This window comes from Astyanax mexicanus, chromosome 23 (genome assembly GCF_023375975.1).
Source record: "Astyanax mexicanus isolate ESR-SI-001 chromosome 23, AstMex3_surface, whole genome shotgun sequence".
Classification (NCBI taxonomy): Eukaryota; Metazoa; Chordata; class Actinopteri; order Characiformes; family Acestrorhamphidae; genus Astyanax; species Astyanax mexicanus.
This window is the reverse complement of record NC_064430.1, coordinates 25,946,422-25,970,852: the sequence shown is the minus strand read 5'-3', so window position 1 is coordinate 25,970,852 and position 24,431 is coordinate 25,946,422.

Below are 24,431 nucleotides of genomic sequence, written 5' to 3'. Positions count from 1 at the left end.
AATACATAAAAAAACAGAAATAAAGTAACATTAAATTAACTGATGTTGGAATTATTTTAGGATGTATTTGACTATACTTTTAAGTAGTATCATAACTCTGTCAGTGAAATTGTCAGAGATTTATAATACATTATTAATATGTTTTTTTTTTCAACATCCTTTCAGTTTTGTGGCAGTTCTGTCTGATTTCCCTCAGTTTTATGTGGTTTTACACTGCAAGTATATTTTTTATTTTTTATTTTTCTACTTGAGACAAACATGTCAACTGTTTTGAGGCGGTGCTGTTTTTTTTTAGTAAACACAACTGACTTTTTTATATTAATACATGCACTAACACTGTAACATTATTGTTTGAGCAATATAAGTATAAAATGTCAAAAATATCTTAGAATTTCTACATTTAGCAAAACATTTAGATACTAAAGTCATTTTCTGCACATTGACTGAGAAGAAAACATCAAAATTCTTGCTCTCATCCAGAGAAAAGCAGCCATAACTGACTAGAATCTTACTATTGCCATTATTTTTTCAGTGTTTGAAAAACTGCAGCTCGTGTTTTATGGTAAAATTATGTCAAAAACTCGAGGAACAGTGTTCTGCTTGTTTAGGCTGATGTTTTTTATAGTAAACACAATTTTTGTTTTATATTAATAAAGGTTCTAACGCTGCAACATTATAGTTTGATCAATATAAATATCAAATTTAAACATATCTCAGAATTTCTACATTTAACAGAACATTTAGATGTACTAAAGTCAATTTCCCCACTTTGACTGAGCAGAAAACAGCAAAATCCTTGCTTTCATCCAGAGAAAAACAGCCGTCACTAAGTAAAATCTTACTATTGGCATTATTTTTTCCAGTGTTTGAAAAACTGCAGCTCGTGTTTTATGGTAAAATTATGTCAAAATGTGAAAAATGACACAACTAAAGAAACAGTGTTCTGTTTGACAGGAATTAAAATGCAAAAACAATGCATTTTTCCTCCTGCACTGGTTTAATTCTGTGATTAATGTGACGACTTAACCTAGAAAAAAAATCTGCTGAGAGGCCGAGATATTGTTTTGCCTAATTGAGAAGAAATATGAGCAACAATATGGCAAATTAGTCGCTCTAATTAGGCAAAGGAGAGCAGAGCAATCAGTTTACTGTTTTTAAGGTCTACACTTCTGCGATACCAAAAAAAGCATATAAAAGCCCAGCGGACTCAATTCGACTCTAATTCCTGGGCTCTGAGGAAAAACGAGCAGTAAGAGATTTTTGTTTTGTCATCCTGTAACAGAATCAGAGGTTAATGAAAGCTTTCCAATTAGCTTCTTCTTTAGAGAGAATAATAAACGAAGAGGGAATAATAATAAAGACACAAAAACTCATTAGAGACGGACATAAAAACACCAAGAACTAGTAGAATAGATAGATAGATAGATAGATAGATAGATAGATAGATAGATAGATAGATAGATAGATAGATAGATAGATAGATAGATAGATAGATAGATAGATAGATAGATAGATAGATAGATAGAATCCTGTTTAACAAAGGTAACTCTTGTTATTACTTTCCTTGGGTGGTCCTGATGAGAGCCAGTTTCATCATAACGTCTTTCATTTAGTCCCTTTATTAGCAGAAAATGAGAATTGGCTGAAATAATAAAAAAAAGATGCTGAGCTTTCAGACCTCAAATAATGAAAAACAAACAAATTCATATTAATAAAGTTCATTTTCTAAGAGTCAGAAATCAATATTTGGTGGAATAACCCTGTTTGTTTAATCACAGTTTTCATGCATCTTGCCATGTTCTCCTCCACCAGTCTTACACACTGCTTTCCTCCACCAGTCTTACACACTGCACACACTCAAGCAGTTCAGTTTGGTGGTTTGATGGCTTGTGATCATCCATCTTCCTCTTGATTATATTCCAGAGGTTTTCAGTTTGGTAAATGTAAGGAAACTCATCAAGTCTCTCTTTTTTTCAGAGCTGTATATGATATATATATATATATATATATATATATATATATATATATATATATATATATATATATATATATATATATATATATATATAATATGTGTGTGTGTGTCAAAAAAAAGATGAGTATTTTAGCTGCTTAGTAAAGTAGATGAATTAGTATAATTAGAACATTACTCAAATAGAGCTATTCACTGTATACCTGTAACTCTACCTCTTAACTACCTCTTTACAACTGATGCTCTCAAACACTTTATTAAGAGACAAGAAATTCAAGTCATTAACTCTTGATGAGTTCAGCACAGTTGTTAATTGAAAGCCTGAATTCTAGGAGACTCTACTTCATAAAGCTGACTGAGAAAATCCAGCAGAGATGTGCAAAATGTTAAAAATCTAAGCAAGAGATGCTACTTTTAAAGAATTTGAAATATAAAACATATTCTGGTTTGTTTAATAGTAATGCAGTTACAATGATTTTTTTTTCCGTCTATCTAACACATTATGAAACTGCATTATTACTTTATTACTAATATAATAAAATATGCTCATTATTTATTATACACTGCTATTTCTTCAGCACATTATTTAACGCTGCAGATTTGTTTCAGCAAGCTGAATTTACCTTCCTACCATTAAACCAATCAATCCAGTGAGAGCAGCAGGAGAGGGGAATTAGTTCTTGGGCATATAAATATAAATAGAGTCATTAAATCAGTGTAGAATCTCAGAGTGTTCTGATGTATTGTTTACTATGTGAGGACGGTAAAAGTCGGGGTGTTTTGGGTATGAATTAATGATGCGGCTGTCACCGCGCTAAATGAGAGTGATTGATAAGCCAGATTAGAATGGAGTCCGGTAATGAGATTCGTTAGAGATTGGTTATGAGGATAGAGAATGTGCCAGAGTGTAATTTGTGCACAGGTCAATTAAATATGACAGATATGAAGTGCTTGTATGGATAGAATTACAAGTACAGGCCCCTTGTTTACAGTGTGCATGTTGATTGGCTGGTAATGGAACTAGTAATGGATTTTACTTTATCCCTACTATCATTAATAACAAATAACACGGTTATTATATAGCATATAGCCAGTGGAGACCATGCAAATTTTGGCATGTCCCATGGAGGCTACAGAATGCTGCAATGACTTGTGGGATATGTGCGTGGGGTCACTGACATTTTATACACACAGAATCCTATGGAATACACATATCTACTGTATACATACATATACAAATCAGTTTAGAGCACATGTGTCAAACACAAGGCCCGCGGGCCAAATGTGGCCCGCCACGTCTTTTTATGTGGCCCGCGAGAGCTTGTAAGATCTTAGTGTCTATAATAAATAGGTCAGAAGCGTTCTTTGACCAAAAAATACATTTCCCACAATGCTTGTCGATTGTATTACCCGCGAAGTTACGGCTTACTGCCACTACACGGCAGTGTAGTCATTGATGTGGAAACCCTGCCGGAGGGAAGGTGTAACTTCGCGGGTGGAATTGAGACGTATAAATGTTTATCCCATAATGTCCAGAAAAAGAGAAGTTGATGCAGACGGACGGACGGACGGCTGTGCTTCAAGGCGAAAGACCGGTATGCCTTTTGTGTTACGAAGAGTGTTACTGACCAAAATAAACGCTTTTTAGGAGAGATATAAGTTCTGTGTAAATATTTATAAGACAATAGCTGACAAAATCTGTTTTAATGACGTTAATAAACATCACTGTGACAGCGCTAGTCGCAGTTTCACCGCAGCAAAGTACGAGGACGTGAATCACTTATCTAACCAGCCTTTACTGATTTCTGCCCTCAATGACCCTTTCAATAACCTCCAATAGCCTTTAATAGTCTTCAGTAGCCTTCAACAGTCTAACCTTGCAGCCGTGGTGTGTCCACTAAACTCCGTAGTTATAAACATCCTGAGGTTAGCAGCGCGCTAACTGACCTGTTTATAATGTAATCCCAGCAGTGACTCATGCTCTAAACGGCTGCTGTTAGCTGATTGGGCTGAAAGATGAACTGTAGAGAGCTGTAATATTCGGTTACAAAAATCTTTATTTCATACACAGAAGAACTTAAAAATTTTAAAAACGCTCCAGACTGGCTGAGCTGAGCCCAGTAGCCCGTGGCTGGGCTGTAGCTCTGACTCAGTAAAGACTGCGGACTTGTGGTGCTGCTGCTGCAGCTCCCACTAGTGGTTGGATGAGGAACTGCTAAATCTGAGGAAATGCTATGTTCTTAACAGTCACAATTTTTGATTTTATATTTATTAAGCCTTATTTCAGTTAATAATTTCAAAGTTATTATAACTTGATGTCATTTCTATTCACTTGAATAGTTTGGTTCTTGATTGATGGAGTTTTTGGATTTCATGACATGACAAATTAAAAGGATTTATGTTAATAGAGCAACAAGCAAACATTTTTTCCATGCAACTGTAATATTTGATTGAATAAATAATATATTGAGAGTTATTTAACATTAAGGAGTAATTACATTCATTTACATATATTACATTTGGTTACATTTTATTACATTTATAAGTTACATCTGGCCCTCGGAGGACAGCCAATATGCCAATGTGGCCCTCGGCCAAAATGAGTTTGACACCCCTGGTTTAGAGTATTTCCATTTTTCTGCGTAATTTTAGAGTATCCAGTTTACCTGATCTCAATGTTTTGAACTGTTTAATCATAGACAGGGAGAATATAGAAACTACACCCAGATAGGGAATTGAACCCAATACCCCAGTAATGGGAGGCAAAATTGTTAACCACTAAGCCACTATGGCAATATACAATAAACATGTTTACTTTAGGTAACCTGCGGGGACAAACCATATGCCAATAAATTGCACCAGAAGCCAATGAAAAGAAAATGCCAAACTCACTTATTATCAATCTATCTATCAATCAATCAATCAATCAATCAATCAATCTTTATTTTCACTTAGGAATACATTGAGAATGACCCTCATTTACAGTTTAAAAGGGATTAAAAGCATTTAATAAGAAATTAGAAATAATAAGTAACAAAATAGTAAAATAAATAAATAAATAAATAAAAGAAATAAAAATGTAAACCTACATTTAATATGGATGAATAAAATATATATGTACAAAGAAAAAAAATAGAAAATTCTAAAAAGACCATAAAAATGACATAAATAGTTATGAATTGATTAAATATAAAATGAAGGAAAATATAATAAGGGTAAAAGAAAAGTAAAATGATAAGAAATTACAAAATAAATGATATTAAACTAAAAACATAGGAATCAAAATAAAAAAAAACAATAAATAGAGAAATAAATACGTAAAAAATAAACTTATTAAAAACAAAACTCAACTAAACAGTCACAGGCTTAAGGCTTAAGTTAAATTAACTCAAAGATTCCATTTGAATGTATATAGTATGTTGCTGAAAATATTTTTTTCAAAAAGTAGTTGAGTAATGTTTAGTATCATTAATATGAAATATTAATATAAGTTAATTTTCAAACTTAGTTCAAACTAATTGTGGGTTTATAAAAATGAAAAAAAAAATTATTGTGGGTTTATATTAAAAAATACATATATATATATATATATATATATATATATATATATATATTTGTTATGAGGATAGAGAATGTGCCAGTGTGCATGTTGATTGGCTGGTAATGAAACTAGTAATGGATTTTACTGTGTCCCGACTATCATTAGTAACATGCTTGTTGTATTTTTGACACATATACTGTATATATATATATATATATATATATATATATATATATATATATATATATATATATATATATATATATATATATATATATATATATATATTAAAGTACTTTTTTTCAACATATTCATAACTAAAGCAATGAATTTCATACATGAACCAGGAAAAATCAGGGAATTAACAGACAGCAAAGCTTCATTAAGACTCAGTCTGTGTTCTTCTTCTTCTCAGCACAATGATCGCAATCATATATGAAGCTGTTCTGATTGGTGTAGAGTGATTGGTATGAGCTGCAGAGCTGAGTGAGATGACGTGTGCGGGGTCTGAGAGTTGGCGATGCCAGCGGAGGATTTGCGGACGGTAAGCGTGACGGGATTACGCCGGCTAAGTCTCGCAGACAAAGACACTTGACGAGATCGAGACTCCAGAGAGCCCTCCGAGGAGCTTTGTCTAGCTTAATTATAATCTAGTGAACTTTCAGAGGAAGACTACACGGAAAAGTTGAAGGATTGGATGCTTGTATGCTTTTGGCATTAAAAAAATAGAAAAAAAACTGAGAATAGTACTTTTCTATGCTAGTCTGTTTATCTGGTCAGGCATAATTAAGGTGTATCAGTAATTATGGTCCTTGTTCACCAATATTAAAGAGTATATAACAAATTTGTTGAGAAAAAAAAAACTACATTGGATTCAATACAGGGTTTTCAAACTGTGTGTTTTTTTTTTATGAAAAAGGTAGATACCCACTGAAAAAAAGTGGCAAATGTTTTTTTTTTTTAATCTTTTTTGTCATATTAATATATTTTTCCCGATTATCAAACAAACTTTAATATCAGAAATATATAACCTGAGTAAATATAAAAATCACTTTATAAATGATTATTAAAAAAATATATATCCAAAGCCCTGTGTCAAAAAGTGTTTACCCTCTAAACTGCAATTCAGCTTTACTGATAACTGGCAACGAGTCTTTCACATGTCTGTAGAGGAATTTTATTTCACTCTTCTTTACAGAATTGTTTTAATTCCGACACATTAAAGGGTTTACAAATATGAACATCCTGTTTAAGATCATCCACAGCATCTCAATCAGGCTCCTAAACATGCATTTTTCATTTGTTTGGTGTTTTAAGGCATTTAGAGTCGGACTTTTTGTTTGTGAGCTTTGGGTCATTGTCCTGCTGCAGAACCCAAGTACACCTGAGCTTGAGGTCACCAACAGATGAATGGATTTTCTCCTTCAGGATTGTCTGGTAAACACCAGAATTCCTGCTTCCATCTACAGTATTACAGCAAAGTTGTTCAAGACCTGAAGCAGCAAAGCAGCCCGAGACCATCACACTACCACCACCATGTTTTACGTTCAGTATGATGATCTTTTTTTCTGAAATTATGTGTTAGTTTTACGCATGTCTTCCAAAAAGTTCCACTTTTGTCTTTGTCAGTCCAAAGAACATTTACAGTACCCAAAGTCCTGGGGATCATCTAGATGTTTTTGGTAAATGTAAGACTGGCTGTTATGTTTTTGGTCAGCAGTGTTTTTTATTTTTTATTTTTTCTTGGAACTCTCCAATGGAGACCATGCAGTTTTTTAGATGTTGTTCTGGGTTCTTTTGTGACCTCCTGGATGAGTAGTCCATGCCCTTTTGGAATAAGTTCGGTCGGCCGGCCACTCCTGGAAAGGTTAACCACTGTTCCATAATTTACCAAGCACTAGATAGAAAGTTTTTCTTTACTTTAATAAATGAAATCGTCATTTAAATGAAGTGATTTTTATATTTACTCAGGTTATATTTGTCTGATATTCAAGTTTGTTTGATAATCAGAAAAAGATCAGTATTATAAAAATTGAACAAACAAAATAAATCAGTTAGAGGGCAAATACATTTTCTTGCCACTGTATATTTGTTGGAATTGCATTGAACAGTAAACTTATGTAAAATGTAATACAGTAAATGCAATAAATTGTAAAGTGTATTGGTCACTGGTGCACTGCAGCTGATTCAAGCAAATCTATCTGAATCCCCTGGAATTAAAGGGTTAAGATAAGATGATTTACTCCTCCTCCAGAACAGATAGCACCGATATCAGGATCCCAGGCTGGTATTGATAGTGCTGGGAGCTGGATGTAAAAGAGAAAGTCAGCAGTATCAGCCCGGCTGGGTCAACAGCGCTCAGGGATTCTAGGCGAGAGCGGTTGCATCAGCAGAAGTGACAGGGTAATGCCAGGTTAGCGGGCAGACGCCGGCCGTCAAAAACACGGCGAGCAGACAGGCTTTCAGAAGTTGTCTGACAGATCCTATTTTGTCTCCCTTTCTTTCTTTCTCTTTCTTTTCTTTTCGTCTGTTGATCAGGTCGCTTCTGACTTTGATGTCCCATCATCGCCTCCCCCGGGCCCCGAGCTCTCGCACCTCCGCCGCCTCTGAGGAGAGCGCCGGCTGAAGAGATGGGCAGAGACAGCTTCACCTGCCCGGAGAGCGTCCACTCCCAACTGCAGCGCACTTCCAAGGGCCCTGCTGTCAAACCGAAGCAGCGTTCGCCTTTTAACCTCCAAAAAACAGGAATAAAGCGGCTTTCTCTGCCTTCTGATCCACTGCTCACCTTTAATATCAGTACATGTAAAGGACAAGATCTAGCAAAGCTGAGTACAATCACAGAATTTAATGTTATCTGTGTTTAAAGTACCATTTCTGAGAAAGTAAATGCATAAACTGCATAAGACGCACTTAAAGCACTTAAAATCATTTTATTTTCCCAAAAATCATCAGTGCGCCTTATGTATTAATTCTATCAGTCAGGTATTAAGGAGCAGTAAGCCACTCCACTGAAGTACAGCATTATACAGGAGTTCAGGGGCTGGAGTAGCATTAGCATTAGCCTCTAACCGCTATTTCCTCATTCAGAGGTGAGTATTTTCGGCCTGTAGCCTGCTCCTAACCCCAGCTAGCACTGCTGGAGCAGCATTAGCATTATCCACTAACCATGCTAGCTTTTTTACTGTTCAGAGGTGTGCATTATCAGCCTGTAGCCTGGTCCTAACCCCAGCTAGCACTGCTGGAGCAGCATTAGCATTACCAACTAACCGCACTAGATATTTTGCTGTTCAGAGTTGAGTATTATCATTATCAGCCTGTAACCGCTGCAACATCATGTCAATTCAAGTTTTTTAATGTTAGGTTTTGGGAAAGTTACTTTAAATGTTTCTTTGAAGAGACACTTAACCGCCTGATTTTTGCTGACTCCACCCTCAGATCAAACAAAATAAAGGCAAAAAAAAGGGAGGGGTTGTTTGGGAAGGGCACAGAGTGATGTATGGGTTTAGGGGTGGGACCAGAGGGAGAGCTGCCAGTCAGGGTGCCTCTGAAAGCAGTGAGACATACTGCAGATAGTTATCAGCATTGTCAGCAGGGGGCGGTGTTATTAGTATTATTGATTGGTTGATCTGCATATTGTGCTGTGTCTCCTTACCAAAGTACACGGAAACATCATCCTCGCCTATAGCACAGTTATATAACCTGAGAAATTACCACAGTAAAAGCGTTTTTTTTAAAGGTTAGGAACCTTTCAAGCAGAACTAGTATGACACACAGGAAACAGGAAGTTGTTTAGAATTATATCATATTATAGACCATTAAGCATAGCTTAGTGTATATATTTTCGTATGTTATGCAGTTATGCACAGCTTATGGAGCATGTTAGGGAACCATTCGGTTTATAGGCTAATGTTTATTTATTTTTTATTTTTTGGATTTTGTAGATTGTTTGGGCAGATATTTTGCTCTATATTTGGACTTCTCTTAGTTTTATGCTTGAAGCTAATTGTGTCAAATAATTGATATCATTCTTTTCACTGTTTTGTAGTTTCACACTTCCTTCCCATATTAAACCATTTCAAACTACCCCAGTTTACATTGGGACAAATCAGCACACTTATAATGTTCAGCTTTCCTGATCTATTATTGAAATATAGTAAAAAATGATGTCACACATAATCCAAAATTATGTGAAATGCACAACTTCTGTTCTGTTTCAGTTCTTGTCAATGTCATTTTCCATTACAAAGAACTTTTTTATTAATCAGCTCTTCTTCTGCACTGAGGATTTAATCTCCTGGAAAAAATAAAATTAAAAAAAGCTCCTGGTGAAGTTTCCTCCAGTCCTCCAGCCTCCATCTGCTCTGAAGGTGATCGTATTCCTCTCAGAAGGCTGGTCCGGCCCGAGCGCTCTCCCAAGAGCGAAGCCCATTCCAGGTGTGAGCAGCGTCCCTCACAAATCAATCATTTCATTTCAGAGAGATAATTTATTGTAGGTGCGCCGGGTTACAGATCCAATCTCCAGCATGTTCTGACTGCCATGTCCAATGCTTAAACCTGTCATCAGTCTTCATCTGCCACAATGCTGCTCTTCTGTCACTGCCATTATTGCAGCTACAGCGCGACCCACCAGTAATGAATAATGACAGCGTACATGCAAACGGCGATGTAGCTAAATATGATAAATCACGCAGTTAGATAAATGAGCGCTGATGCACGTGTTAAAAGTAACAATCTCGCAGGGAGTGGATGCCGGAATTATCACTTATTTATCGCCGCCACCTGCAAAACGAACGTTTACGGTGCTGTAAATCGCGTCTGGAAGCGCAAACTCGTTTTGGCTATTTTGCAGCCCTATCCGAGCTCAGAGATAAAGTGATTAATACGCGCCGTCAGATGCAATAAATCTCCGTTTAAATTGCCGTGATTATCCCCTTGCCCTGCGTCCAAGCTCAGAAAGCCAAGCTACGAAGGTTTTCCCGCTCTTTTCTCTTTCTCTCTTCATGCTCTTTCGTTCGTTAATTTCCTTTTTATCTCTGATTCTCGCTCAACACGTTCCCTCAATGCGCCGCTTATTGGAGAAATTTCTGAATGTCTTAACATCGCTGTGCATTCACAGATGAATGGGATACAAATTAAAGGCCTTTTTTCCCCCTCTGTTTTCGTTTGCGTCACTTCCAAATAATTGGGCGAACGCTCAGCCGTTCTCCCGCCGAATCGCGACGCAGCGCACTTTCAGAAGCTTATCAAACAAAAAGCAATTAAGATTTACTGAATCATGTAATTTAATCAGTCAGAACTTAATGTGATTGAAAGGTGCGGCGTGAATTTCGCACTTTCTGCTCGCTGACTGAATCAGGTTATTCTGAAACTCCAGTCACTCCAGGTTGATGTTTCTGTTTTCTTTGAAAATGAAGAAGAAGAGACGAAGTAGACGAGACAATCTAATCAACAGCATCGTATTCATCATCTGTATGAATAAATAAAGATTAGAACATCGTGTTTGGAGAAAATACAGAATGGTCAAATAAACAGCTCCTAATCTCCTCGAATATGGTCTTAGGGCTGAGCTTAACATAATGAAAATGATTAGAATTTGATTTAAAAGAAGGTTGGCATTGTGATGCGTAATTGGTAATTGTGAATCTTCCTTCTTCCGTAGACTATAGACTATAGACTAAATAACGTCAGACAATTGAAACCTTGAAACATTGAGTAAAGAGTAAATTTAAGTAGGTAATGTTACATAATCTCTAAGATAGCGAAGAGCATCACAACAAGCCTTGAGCAGGGTGTACGAAATTAAAGTTAAATAAATTTCCAATGTAAGACATTAACCTGTTTACTCTGTTTGGCAGTCCTGTTGACCCTAAATAAATAAATAAATAAATAAATAAATTAAGCTAAATAAAACAATGCATTGTTAGCTTGACAATGATGTTCCACGTTTTAAGAGGAATAAACTTAATTCTGATTTGATATGTTTCCCAACAGACAGTTACAGATACAAATCTGATGAACATGTTCTTACGGAACAAAAGAAGAAGGTCCATCTATCCATCCATTCATCCATCCATCCATCCATCCATCCATGCATTCATCCATCCATCCATCCATCCATGCATTCATCCATCCATCCATCCATCCAATCATCCATCCAATCATCCATTCATCCATCCACTTACCCACCCAAGTATCTACTGTATAGTATGTGTTTTCTCTACCTGGGACACCAGAAACAGTTTATATTGTTCTATCCATCCATTTATATATATTTTTATCTCGGTTATTACACATGTATTACATGATTATTGTATGACTTTATTGCTGTCCCTAATGGTAATGTGGGAATAGTGAATGTTGATGCTGTTTTTCTCTGTCAGCTTATAATTATAACTCTCTAAGAATCTCCATAAACCCCAGAAATGAGAAAAATGAGTGGGAAAACATAGAAAAATGATACATTGTTGATGTAAACCTGTTTTATCTTTGATTTTCTGGGCTCTATAAGTTTGCAAATCAAGAAATGTTGAGTCATTGCTGTTATTAAAGACATATACATTAAAATATTGCATTTGAGGTCTGGATTATTTTAATACAGAAGCTAAATGATGCCAGTCATCCAGTCAGTCTGTACTATAGCAGCTCTGTTACGATAAGGACAAAGCTCAGATCTGACAGCGCCGTCTCACAGGTTTTAAATTGGGAATTCTGTTCTGGCAGACCATCCCAATTAGACATCCTGCTTTACAGCAGTCTATATCTGAACAGGGTCTCCTCTCCAGCTAGTTATAACGTCGATTTCTGCCAATTTACAGCAAATTGTCCGGAAACTTGTAAAGAATTCCCAGCGAGAGCGGCAGAACTGCTTTGGCTGGGTTCTAATTATGGTTTGGGATGCCGGTGTTTGCCGTTGTGTCAGCTGTGCAAAGTTTAAACTGTTGGCCAATTTCATTACCCTTCATAAGCGGCGTTTTCCCTCTGCAGCCGTCGATAGCGGCTCGTCATTTTCGCTCATCCGATGAGCTGCATTGTCTCGCCATTAGGAAACTCAGCAGGAATTTTGGAGTGATTACTCTGCACATTTATACACTGTCACTTTCTAAAACACATAGCAAATTCTTTTTTTCTGCATTTAGGATTAAATTCAGTGTGAAGTTAAATCTACTGATTTCTAGTACATACAGTACTGTAGGTGAGACCATTGAATATAGTCCCTAGTATGGCCTTAAAATAAAATAAAAAATCATTAGGTATTGTTTATTTCAGGGGTTGAAACAATTGAAAGTTAAAAAAAAAAAAAAACATGCTTAAAGAGTGCCTTGTCCGGTATACAGGCTACAGGTGTAGATGATATAAAACTTTTATTTTCTGCAGTACTTTCTGAAAATTTAACAGCTTTAAAATCTCCTACAGGACACTTTGGAGAAGCTGCCTGTTTTCTCTTTACTCCACTCAATAATTCTAACCCAGATCAGTAACAGAAATCAACGCAAATCCTGCAGGTTTAAAAAATAGACGTATAAACTAGACAAACACAACAAAACTAAAGGTTTGATTTGTATTCAGGAAAATATTGATTTTGAAATGAATTTTAGGAAGGAGACAATTTTATCATTTTATTCATTATATTTTGACATTAGCAGATTTATGTAATATATATACTTTTAAATATGTTCTATTAAAACTACAATTATGTTCTTTTCAGTAATGTTTCTTATCAAACATTAGAGCTTTTTATGTAATGCTTGAATAGAAATCCTTAAGATTTTGTGGTGACAAAAATCCTGGCCTGTTGAGTGGTTGAAAGTTAACTGTTTTGAATAAATATTCTCATAACATGGAAAGATTAATCCAAAGATTAATCAAGACAATCAGAGTTACTGTACTGTAGTTCTCAGGCAGTGTAAAGTAACACTTTGCGGTAATAAAAATGGTAACTTTTGATGGTGGTAACTGGTTTGCTGGTGGGAAAGACTGCACACTGATGGTGAGTGGGGAATTCTGTTCTGGCAACCCACCTGAATTAAACTAATCAATCCTGATTTTTACAACAGTTTAATTCTGAGCCGATTCCCTTATCCAGCTAGTTATATCATCGATTTCTGACGAATTACAGCAAATTGTCAGGAAGCTTGTAAAAAAATTGGTGCTTGCCATTGTGCCAAGCTTTTTTTTAGGAGTTAAAACTGGACTCTTGCAGGATTTGAGTTTTTTTGATTGAGTTATTAAGTTTATTGAGTTATTTTCAGCAAAATATTTTTTCAGTAAATATTCACATCAAATAGGAGAATTAACCAACCACTTCCAGTTACTTCAGTTCAAGTTCCAGCCAGCATGAAGTCACACTTTGCACACCGTAAAAAAATGCTGTGAAATCCATAATAGTATACTGTGTTTCTGCACAATTAACTACTGTACATACTTTTACAGTATTATACTCTGAATGCAGCTAAAAGCACAGTAATTTGAAAAAACTTGAAAATGTCAAAATCACAGTGATAATCCTACTACTGTAGAAAATCACAGTAATACACTGTAATAATCCACTTATGGACAATCAAAATGGGGCAGTAGTGCTTTTTTTTCGCATTTTGAGATGCACAAGACATTTCTTTTTATTTTTTTGTGCCCTCACGATACCAAACACACACATCGACATGCCCCTAAATCCAGCTTTGCGATTCAGAATTAACCTGAGCAAAAAACTAAATCTTAGCAAGTGAAATTTTTCTAAATTTAAGGCAATAAATCTTATTTTCTTCTCTGATACGACTTTTTGTCTTACTAAGCGTTGTAAGTGTTCTTACTTTGTAATAATTTGTACCTTATTTTAAGTAATTTGAACTCAAAATAAGCACAATAAAGCAGAAATCAAGTTATTCTGATTCTTGTGTCCGAAAACAGTGACTTTTTTTGCTTGATTTAGGTGTTACTTCACTCATTTTGAGACTTCGCCCTTGCTTTTTGTAAGAAATCTTACTAAGAAAAATTTGCTTACCCCATTGGCAGATTTTTCTGCTTAAAATATACATATATTTGTCTTAATTTGCATAGATTTTGTCTAGTTTTTGCCAATGGATTTTTTGCTGTGTATAGATAAATGGCTAAAATAAGGCCACTGAACTTTTCTAAACGATTTCTTCCAAATTGCAGCAAACTGTCGGGAAACTTGTAAGGAATTCCCAGTGCGATCGGCGCATCGGTTTCAGCTGGTTCTAATTGTGGTTTGGGAAGCCGATGTTTGCCGTTGTGTCAGCTGTGCAAAGTTTAAACTGTTGGCCAATTTCATTACCCTTCATAAGCGGTGTTTTTTCCCTCTGCGGCTCGTCGTTTTCGCTCATCCGATGAGCTGCGTTGTCTCGTCATCGGGAAACTCAATTTCGGCGTTGATTACTCTGCACATTTCTACACTGTCACTATAGACACGCATTTACACATGAGAATAAAATATATATATATATATATATATATATATATACATATATATATATATATATATATATATATATATATATATTTATATATATTTAAAATATATGCCTGTGCACTCACCTACCTCCCTCCAACACACACACACTTCCACACAAAGCAGCTTCGACTGCCGCTGACTTTTTGCTGAGGCCACTATCTCCTGGTCTTAGATTGTGTGTGTGATTGACAGCTCGGGGGCCTTTAATAGGGTTTGTAATAGATTCCTGATGCCTCTCATGCTCCTCTGGAGAGAAGCCAGACAGCTCTGTGCTCGGCCGTCCTCGTGTCAATCCTGCCTCCTCTCAGCTCAGAGAGGCTTATCTCTGCCTCAGCCTCGCCGCCGCCGCTCATACACAGATTAGCGCCCTCGTTTACAGCGCCCTGCTTTCACCGCGCTACGCCCCGCACCACTGTTCAAAGACTTACCATCACCATCACGTCACCGCGGACTCACTCATATAATGACTTAAATACCTGTATCGTTTATTCATATCAGCTTTTTACTAATTCATTTGGTAACACTTAATTTCTATCAATGACATCATTTTTATTAGACTCTATAACTACATTCATAATATAGTATAATGCATTTATAAGGCATTATAAACATGGCTATAAATATTTATAAAAATGCACAGCCCACTATAGCCATGTATATTAAGAATTATGACTTGTGATCATAATACAATAGGGGTGTGACGAGACACTAATATCACGAGACGAGATGAGAGACATGATACTGGGTTCACGAGAACGAGACGAGACGAGATTTAAAAATCAAATTTTAAAGAAAATGTCAAAAATGAAAAATGGCTTGAAAACTAGAGTTTTATTTGACAAAATCATATAACTCAAACTTAACAGACTGGTTTCTCTCACACATTGATTCTATAAGAAATAGAAATAAGAAAAATAATAATAAAAAAAAAAAACTTTTCTATGTCTTATATAGCGCAAATAATAAGTACAAACCACAACCAGTCATATTAAGCCTATGGTTTGTGTTTTTTTCTCCTAAATCTCTTGTAATTTAACTACGCATAACTATAACCAGTCATATTAAGCCTATGCTTGAAGTGCAAAAAGAGACAGAACATTTTTTTTTAAATACAGTACAGAGCTAAGGGATTAGTACAACTGCCTACAACGCATAGGGGCGCTGCACTTAAGGGGGCGCCAAATGAAAGCCCCAAATAAATTTTCTCACAGAAGAAACAGCCAATCAGCTTGCTGGTTCTGTCATTACTAGCGCAGTGGATCTCGAGAAATATCGTCACGTTTAAATATCGCGAGATCTCGTACCACAAGATCTTGTCACACCCCTATAATACAATATAAGCTATGCTTATGAAATCCATGTTAAAATAATATATAGCTATTGTTAATAATCTATTCCCACAATGAAAGTCTGTCACCTGTTATAATACATTATTATTGACTATCACTATTGTTGTTATTCAAGACAAGAATAATTCATGAGTGGTTAAATATATATTTATAGGATTACTGAGGGTGTGTTTATAAGTTGGAAGCTTTTTTAGTCATGATACAGATGGTCTACAAGCTGCGACTGAGATTCTTGGTATTGACGCATAACATGTTGTAAACACAGCTATGAATGCATTATAATCACAGTTCATGATGCATGTTATTTGCATATCGGGTGTGTTCCATCACCCCAAGTCCAGTTGTTCATATTTGCATTACCACATGTTTATATAACAGACAATAAGACAGATATGTAAAAGTCATAATCTGCTTTTTTTTGTGAGTACCCAGGAAATATGTACTATGCATTTTGTTTAATGTACTAAAACAAATTAGATAGACTTTACCTCATTTTTTAAACATCAAAATGAGGTTAGAGCTATATGGAAACAGTGCAAAATGTTTCACAGTTTCACAGTTTTCACAGCATTTAATTAGCTAGTATGTTCTTTTTCACGAGTTATCATGTGGGAATGAGACCGGGCACATCTGATGACAGCCACTGAAGAGACACCCAGTGCACAGTGAAAAAAAACCCTGAGAACACTCTTAAAAAAGTAAAATAAATAAACAAATAAATACATGTTAGCAACTTGATATAAAGACAAATATAAATACTATCCCGATGTTTAAATGCAGACAGTTACTGTAAATTTTTTAAAATTTTTCTAATTGTAAGTAATGCCTATATGACTATATACAGCTCTGGAAAAGCATTTCAGTTTCTAAATGAGTAAAATGAACATTAACATTTTTTCAATAAACTACAAACAATATTTCTTCCAAATTCCAAATATTTTTTTTTTTGTCATTTAGAGCATTTATTTGCAGTAAATGAGAAATGAGCTTTTAGTCCTCAAATAATGCAAAGAAAAAAGTTCATATTTATAAGGTTTTAAGAGTTCAGAAATCAATATTTGGTGGAATAACCCTGATTTTTAATTACAGTTTTCATGCATTGTGGCATCATGTTCTCCTCCACCAGTCTTACACACTGCTTTTGGATAACTTTGTGCCTTTACCCCTGGAGCAAAGATTCAAGCAGTTAAGGTGAGAGGACACACCCAATATGCAAATCAGTGTTGCCATGAGCCAATGGAAAATAACTTTATGTAACTGTAGTACACACAAAAGCAGTGGTATATCACTATAAAACCCCATAATTGAATCTCAGTCACAGATATTTGTTGAGAAATATCAACGTGAGAAAAAGTATTAGATTCAACATCAGCTAAACTGAGTTGAACTGAGCATGTGCAGAATCAGATGGGCTGGTATTAACTATGTTAAACTTTGCCAAAAGAAATTATTTGTTCAGACTAACTTTTGACAAGAAATTTAATAAGGTTAGTTAAGGCTATTACTTTGAATAGACGCATATATATATATATATATATATATACGTATACGTATACGTATATACCACTTAAAATACCGGAGAAAACACCAGTCCAACAGCGCAGCATCTCCCTGTTCCTCACAGTTCTTTGTTACTTTCAATAAATGCACTTTTCCATTTACAGACCATTTAAGTTCATTTTTTACTGTTTAAAACTGACCCATTACTACCCGTTAGTGCCCTCCACTACATGCCCAACAAGATTCTGTGCTAAATGAACTGAATGGAGGAGAATGGTAACTACATTCATGAGCTAAACAACGCAAACATTTAGCTAACATCACACTGAACAATATATACGAAGAGTGAGAACGAGGACAATTACGCTCTCCAGGACTATTGTCCGATAATCAAACAGCTGATTGCCTGATGATGGGGGGACGGGCAATTTAGCAGCTTAAAACCAATTTGATTTAATTCGTTTAGAAGTTCGGAAACTGTGAAAGACAGCAAACTAAGCAAACAAACAGAAATGCTGTAATTGAGATTTCCACAGCGTGAGGTGTAAAGAGCAGGCCCGAGAACACTAAACTGCTAAACACTGAACTGCTTAGTCATTGTTTATTCTGAAAAAAAATATAAGTTTGGTACGTAATAACTATGTAATTACACATTAACAACCATGTAATAACAGCGTAACTACTGGTGAAGCAGTTGTACAGGTTATGTAATTACACATGTGTACTAATTTCAGATAGACATAGCAGAATATCTTGTCATATATAGAGTGGTGGCCTTTATTTTCAGCCATTTCAATCAAAACTGTGGAAATTTAAGCTTACTATAAATAAACATGTAAAAACGTGCTTTACTCACCCAAATACATTTTTTTTCAAGAGAGAAATATGTGTACAATAATGTCCAGCGCTTGTTTGACTTTATTAAAGAAAATAAGTAAAGTTTTATTCTCTTTGTTTTACCTACAGCTTAAAATATCCTATATTAAGTAGAAACTATAGACATTTAAGCTTTTATTTTAATAATAACAGCTCTTAACCTGATATTGGTGGCAGATAATGTCTGTAATAATGTATATTTTCCGAATTGCTGGGTTTATTTATTTGTGTGGACCACATCTTTGTCTGCGCCACCCATTGGAGACATGGCAGCTATGGGATCCAGCATCTCCCAGTGGTGTATAATTGGTGACATTCCATTTGTCCTGTGTGGGCATCCATACAATACTTACTGATTATGTCTGGAAAACATGGCGACACCCTTGTTCACTTAGAATTAGGCTCCCTAAGTAGTGTACAACATAAAAAATCTAGAAAAATAGCCCTCACTTTGTATTTAAAAACAGTCACAGCCCTAATTACTTAATTACCTAAGTATTTCGACATATGAAAAATGTTATATCTAAACTTTTTTTTTTTGTAGTTGCCACAACTGGCAGTGGTTTCCTTCAAAGTTTACATTTTTAAATTGGCATACAAACAAAAAGAAATCAGCTGCAGTAAGTTTTCTTTACTTTTCCAATTTCAAAGTTCCTTAAAATTAAAATGAATTAAGTTTGTTTTACATAAATTTGGATATTTCTAAACATTCCTCAACTATTTTTTAGTTTGCTGAATATTTGTGGACACAAATACTATACTCTTAAACAGATATCTTTGAGTTGAACCAACTTATAATAATTGAGTTTAGTCTGTTGTCATTGGCAGCTTTGTTTTCATTGGCTTCTGTCACAATCTATTTGCATACTGGTCGTAGCAGTATGTGTCTGTCCAGAAAAAAAAACAACTTTCTATAGGATTTTCCCATGGCTAATTTCACTTCAATAAACTCTAGACAAGCTTTTTGTGTAAGTGGTTGTATATTTGCACCTCTGTGTCATCACTAAAATGTGCAATTTAAAATGAGTGCTAAATGCTAAATTCAATAAAGGGTGTCCACAAACATTTGGACACATGCGTTAAGCGCACTCTTGACTGCACACTGTAAGTAAATGTGAACGTCCGCTCGCTCTGCTTTAAATCTTTGCTTTATTTATGCAGTAAGTGACTGGTGTTACCCTCCTGTGACACCTAATAACAGCCTAATGAAAGGGCGTTCTATAATAACGGCACTTTCGCCGTCAGAGCGACGCTGGCGCCTGGAGCTTGGCGGGCGTGTCTGAAACACAGCGCTGTAAATTAGGGCTTTGTTGTGGCTGAACAGGGAAATATTTTACCTGGATGAGAGGCTTGTTTAGGATAATCATGTTGAGAAAACCTTATTTAACGCTGACCCCGTCTGGCCTTGGTTAAACAGAGCGCTGAATGCAGAGCCTCATTGGAAGTCTCGATTGTAGCTCAGTGTTTGAAAGCAACCTTGAGCATAGGTCTTTTATGATGGACATAATGGATGGAATTAGAACACACATGCATACAAAGATAAAATAAACAGTAGTGGACCCATCTCCTTTAGAGTGGCAAAAAGGAGACAAAGTGCACTATTTTCTGCCCTTATTGAGGGGTAAAAACGTAACCGAGTGCACCTTCTTGCAATCAATTTTGATAATATGCCATCTACATCAATAAGTATTGTGGTTTTAAATAATTTAGTATTGAAAAAAAATGAAGCATATCCAACATAAATCAACAATATTTATTTTTCAACAGTAAACTTTGTATGCCCAGGATAACACACAGCAACACCTCAGAAACAAAGAATACAGGTAACTTGCTCTTACAGCCTACAACATCGGCTACAACCTGGTAGCAATCCAATATATAAAATAAAAATACACTCCTAATGGAAGGTAGCTTCTATGGAAATGACTACACAATGACCGTAGACAAGAAGGGAATAAAATGTGTTGTAAAAGTTGAAGTGGAATTTCGTTGAAAACTCCTGATTGAGTTGTACTGGGTGGTGAATATGTGTTTTACAAATCCATCAAGTCTATACATACAACTGTTTCAAATGCCACTACTGAACTAATAACGTCTATAAGCTCTGTTTAAGAGCATTTTGAACATTGCTTTGTATAAGAGCATAAGAACATTTCATTTGACCACATGCTTGTAAAAAAAAAAAAAAAAACTCCTGGTGCACAATCTTATCTGCCAAACGACATTATGGTATTTCCACCAAATTTCCAAAAGTATAACCATTTATGTCACACCACTCCAGTAAGATAAATATCAGTCAAATATCAAAATTAGGCCTTGTGCTTGTGAAACCTCCCCATGCTTTGAACAGAACTGAACTGTTAAACTTTGCCAGTATTTCCAACAAATTTCCAAAGCACAACTGTTTGGACCACACTACTCTAGTTATTTAAATGTCAGTCAGATTAGGTCTTGTGCTTGTGCAACCGCCCCCATGCTTTAAATAGAATGAGAATAGTCCATCTTCAGAACTGAAGCCAGAAGCTACAAAAAGATTACGTTTGTAGGCAGAGCAGCTACACCAGATCTGTAGTTTAGCTGGAATTGGTTTTGACATCACTGCCAAACTTCTGACAGCAGGAATTTAGGCTGTATTTCTACCAAATTTCAAACCATAATGTCATTGGTGAACTCTTGACAGCAGGAATTTAGCCAGTATTTCCAAAGCACAACTGTTTGGATTGTACTACTCCAGTAATTTAAATGTCAGTCAGATTGGGCCTTGTGCTTGTGCAACCGCCCCCATGCTTTAAATAGAATGAGCATAGTCCATCTTCAGAACTGAAGCCAGAAGCTACAAACAGATCAAGTTTTTTTCGGATGTCAGCATTGAAGTCCTGACAGTGGGAATTTAGGATATATTTTACCAAATTTCCAAACTATAACTGTTTGGATTGCAGTGCTCAAGTAAGATAAATGTCAGTCAAATGTTTAAATTAGACCTTGTGCTTGTGCAGTCGCCCCCATGCTTTAAATACAATTGGACTCTCAAATCTCGGAAATTAGGTTACAAAAGTTACAATTTGGCCCGTATTTCCAACAAGATTCCAAAGCACAACTGTTTGGACCGCACTACTCTAGTTATTTAAATGTCAGTCAGATTAGGATTAGGCCTTGTGCTTGTGCAACCGCCCCCATGCTTTAAATAAAATGAGAATAGTCCGTCTTCACAACTGAATCTAGAAGCTACAAAAAGATTACATTTGTAGTTAGAGAATCTAGACCAGATCTGTAGTTTTGCTGGAACTGGTTCGGACGTCAGCGCGGAAGTCCTGACATCAGGAATTTAGGCTGTATTTCCAACAAATTTCCAAAGCACAACTCTTTGGCTTGCACTACTCCAGTAATTGAAATGTCAGTCAGATTAGGCCTTGTGCTTGTGCAACCGCCCCCATGCTTTAAATAGAATCAGAGTGTCCATCTTCAGAACTGAAGCCAGAAGCTACAAAAAGATCACGTTTGTAGGCAGAGCAGCTACACCAGATCTGTAGTTTTGCTGGAACTGGTTCAGACGTCAGTGTGGAAGTCTTAACATCAGGAATTTAGCCAGTATTTGAAACAAATTTCCAAAGGAGAACTATTTGAATCGCACCACTCCAGTTATTTAGATTTAGACTGTTTTTCAACAAATTTCCAAACCATTACTGTTTGGATCGCACTGCTCCAGTAATTTAAATGACAGTCAGATTAGGCCTTGTTCTTGTGCAACCGCCCCCATGCTTTATATAGAATCAGAGTGTCCATCTTCAAGATTACGTGAAAAAAGATTACGTTTGTAGGCAGAGCAGCTACACCAGATCTGTATTTTTGCTGGAACTGGTTTGGACGTCAGCGTGGAAGTCCTGACAGTGGGAATAAGGGCTGTATTTCCAGGGACCGTATGGGTGTGGAGTGGATCTGGAGCGAGCCGCTGTCCTTGTCTAGTCGAGTCGGCCTGCTGATCTTGCTGGCTCTCTGAAGTCTGTCTCAGTCCGGCCTCATTCCTCAGCCACTGTCAAGCGGAGCCAATAGTTAGTCTCATCACCATGATAGATGGCCACATTATCGCCGCATGACACCCTCCAACGCCGCCGCCGCCGAGCGCTCGGGAAGAGAGGGGGGAAAAAGGCCGAAAGAAAAAGCTTGAGTCAGCTCGATTGATCCGTCGCTTTTTGGACGCTGGATACTTCGGAGATTTGACAAAGTTTTTGACAGTTTTCCTTTGTAAGGTCAGCACGTTTGAATTAATGGCCACTTCATCGGCCGAGCGCCGGCCAAAGCGCCCCGTCGCGCATTACGACACCGCGTAACCCGTAACCCTCCGCCGTGACGATGATGTTTAAAGGTCAGGTTCATCCGAGGTGATTAAAAGTTGCAGTCAATCGACCTGCCATAAGCACTGTGCAGGATTTATCGGACGAGGCGAATCGCTGGGATTGATTAGCGCTGAGCGCGGTGTGATGTGCCAGATGCTGAAGCGCTATCGAATACGCCGCGGAATATAAATCTCAGTCACAAATACGCCAGCGCTACTTTCCCACTTTCCCGTCCAGCTGTGAGACTCTGACTGGGAGAGGCGCTTCCTACTGGACCTATGGGAAATCATCAAAATGTAGCAGGGACAATATTTATCATAACGGAATCCATTTATATAGTTTTAATATATTTTAAGTTTCAACCAAATACTGATTGTGCGAAAAAATAGAGATTGAAAAAACTAACAGAAAAAAAAACAATATTTGATCGAACAAAGAGGAAAATAAGCAGCTAGTAAACATTAAAAAAGTAAAGTAAAATTAGGTGTATCCTATACAACCTAATCAAATTGAGATTTAATTAATAAGAGATGATAATAAAAAAGATAAGAAACAGAAATAGATGTGAAACACTACAATGAAGCTAAATCTAACTATCCAATACTAAAGATAAAATAATAAGGAAAGTAAAATAATAAATAATAATACTGGAATTATTAAAAATAAATGGTTAAAAAAAAAAAAAAATCAGTGAGGTTCAGTGTTTCCTGTAGTGAATTCCTGCTAACTTGGGCACTGTAACTAAAAGTGATTTTTCCAGTTCAGTTAAACTAACTATTTAATAATAATAATAAAAATAATAATAATAATAATAATAATAATAATAATAATAATAATAATAATAATAATAACAATAATAATAATAATAACAATAATAATAACAATAATAATAATAATAATAATAATAATAATAATAATAATAATAATAATAATAAAAACATATGACAAAAATAGCAGTGCCAAATAAAATAAAGGAAATACATTTACATTAATGTTATACATTTAATAAAAGTAGTGTATTCTTGACATTTATTATTCTTTTCCTAGTGCTGTTCTTTTTTTTCATATCAGCAAGTAATTTCATATCAAGCAAAAAGCCCCTCCCAAAAAAAAACAAAACAAAAAAAAACAATTATAGGTCCACATCACTCACATATAGTAACAAGACTTTTTACTTAAGATATACTCTGAATAGATTCATTATTACACATAATGCTATTCTACTTTCATTTGATGTGGGGGTGGGATTTAGTATTTTTGTACATCTGAAGGGGTTAAATATAACTTTTTAATGCATGTAAAATATGCTTTTGATAATGAGAGGAATTTAGATTAATCAATTCAACTACTTCAATTAATTTGTCAACTTTTTTTTTTTTCATTTTAGACA